This window comes from Ascochyta rabiei, chromosome 20, assembly GCF_004011695.2.
Source record: "Ascochyta rabiei chromosome 20, complete sequence".
NCBI lineage: Eukaryota > Fungi > Ascomycota > Dothideomycetes > Pleosporales > Didymellaceae > Ascochyta > Ascochyta rabiei.
Genome location: NC_082424.1, coordinates 27,545 through 30,186, shown reverse-complemented (window position 1 = coordinate 30,186; position 2,642 = coordinate 27,545). Strand labels below are relative to the sequence as shown.

Genomic DNA, 2,642 nt, shown 5'->3' with positions numbered 1-2,642 from the left:
TTAGGACTCCTAGGAGACTAAGGACATTAACTAGCAACGTTTAACGCTATAACAGGAGATAGAGCTTGTAAAGTATATAGAGTTGCTTAGTACTTATTACTTACCACCTACTAGAGAGATAATCTAGAATTTTGCGTTGCTAGTAGCTTAAAATCCAGTTAGTAAGAGCTAGGTTACCTGCTTTATTAACAAGTACTCTTTCTATCTCGTCTTACATTACTCTACTAGGATAGATTAACTATGTTATAACGCTAATTCCTACAATAAATATACGCTCTACTTTAACCTACTACAGCACAAAATCTCTAAATACTCTATTAAGGGTTACTACACATATAATATAGATAAGAAGGGCTTTATAATTAGTATTACAGGTAGGATAAAACATATGTTTAGTAAGCGTATGTAGATAAAGGGAGAGATTAAAGCATCTATCTAGGATAGTAACTAAGCTTAGTAGACGCTTATAGCGTGTGTGTGTAGTAATAGGATAGTACTACCGCTAGGCATTATCTATAAGTTAGCTAACGCCAGCATTAAATTAGACTAGGTAGCTAACATTAAGCTAGGAAAACACTCTGTAATAGTTAAATTATCTCTCTTAGGGTAGACAAATGGGGATATAGGCCTTACCTAGCTTAAGCAGGTGTTTAATTGCTACACTAAGGAGAAAGCACAAAGAAAGTAGAGGCTTTTAATACTAGATAGCCACAGATCCTACGTAACAATAGACTTTATTAAGTACTATAATAACTACAAGTTCCTCCTAGCTATCCTTCCCCCTTACTTAACCTAAACACTCTAGCTGCTTAATGTAGTACTGTTTAAGCCTCTATTAACAGCGTACTTAAAAGCAGTTATAACACACATCTATAAGGCTTAAAACAACGCACCTATTACTAGAGCAGACTTCTTCTGCCTATTCTAGCCAGCGTAGATGTGTAGCTTTACTAAAAAGCTAATACTTAAGTCCTTTAAGGTAACAGGTATCTATCTACTTAATCCTAACGTTATCCTCCACTGCTTTGTTAAAATACTAGAGAGCTTAGATTTAGATAGGTCCTTATTATCTGTTTATAGCAACAAGGATTAGCTTAAAATAGAGACGTTGTTGCGGCATGTGGTTAAAAACTAGAGTAAGAGTAATGTTAAAAAGATAAGACAATTAATCTACTATATCTTAGTTAAAACCTTACTCCTCTAGCATAAGATAGATAGCCTTAAAAAGACTCTAAAAACGCAGAAGAAGCACAAAAAGAAGAGTAAAACCTTAGACTTGCAGTAACAGTAGGAGTACTATAGTAGTGCAGTGTTCTAGTTACCTAGAAAGGTTAACAAAGCACGCTTCTGTAAGCAAGTCAGACAATGTAAGAAGAAGGAGGAGAGGCTTAGAAAAGCTACTAGTAAGGAAGTAGCAGCTGCTAAGAAGCTAGTTAAGGAGAAGGAGAAGGAGGAAAGGCGTGTAGCGTAAGAGGCAGCTAAGGTGGTACGTAAGAAGGAGAAGGCTAATACAGCAAATTAGAAGGCTAAATAGGAGGCTAAAAAGCAGTGTTAATAATAAGAGCTTAATGCTGCAAAAGCTATACAATTACCTTAAAAGGGTAAGAAGAAAGCTTTATAAGCAACCTAGCTAAAAAAGCGTTAAAAACGTGGTCCTAGGGATAATGTTGGTGGTTGTAGTCCCCTATTGCCGTCCCTAGCTCCCCTACTTAAAACCACATCACGTAGCCGCAACGTCAAGTTACTAGCTAAATTTAAATAGTACATCTTTTTTGCAAGTAATTAATTAGTACTACACTATAAATTTACAAAATAATAGCTGTTGTGGGTGGCTCTATAGCCTTATCTAATTTTGAGTGTTAAGGTGGTTTTTGGTTGTTGCGCGACTCCGGTTGTTGCGCGCACGGACACAGTAGGCCGTTGTCAGCAACATCAACCTCAGCTATCAACTTTTCGGGCCGAATCTATTCAGCACATCTACCGCATTAACTGTTGAACAGTTACTGTTCTAGGCTCCTTTGAGGCAAACCTCTGAGCTAGTCAGGTAACGATTGGGTAACAGTGCGGGGCTCTGCATATGCTAAGATATCAGAATCTTTTCAGAATGCGTCTCTCTAGTAAATTAGTACTGTAGCAACATTAATATGCCCTATTGTAGCTCATTTTCGATATCTATCCCAAATAGGTAGTTGTAGTGTACCTTCACTGGAGTTATAGCTTTAGTTTTGTTAGTGACAACAGCTACAGGACACTAGCGTATTTTCAGTCACAACGTACGCTGGAATACTATTCAGTTGTACATTGGAATTCCATTTTCAAGTCTGTTCAAGCTAAAACGTAGACAACAGTCTCGCAGCACTTAACTCTGTTATCCATGCAACCCCCAGCATCATTGTCCACTTGGTTGGTAGTGTTGGGGTTGGTGCTTGTAGTTAGGGTTGGTCAGGGTTAGGCTAGTGCGCGGAGGACCAGGCCCCGCCGCATCACTACAACAGAACAACTCTGTAAACACCAACACAAGAAAGTAACACACTCACTGCACAGCACAGAATAAAAAATTGTAGTATGCTATTTGCCTTAAAAAGGCTTACACAGCTTAATCAAGGTAAGCTGGCGCATCAGACGGGCGGGCGCAGGGCTCT

The 2,642-nt window shown here is 38.5% G+C and overlaps 3 annotated features.

Moving 5' to 3' along the window:
• Nucleotides 1-1,915: part of a mobile genetic element that runs on past the window's edge.
• Nucleotides 1,916-2,408: 493 nt separating this feature from the next.
• Nucleotides 2,409-2,453: a tandem repeat.
• Nucleotides 2,409-2,642: part of a mobile genetic element that runs on past the window's edge.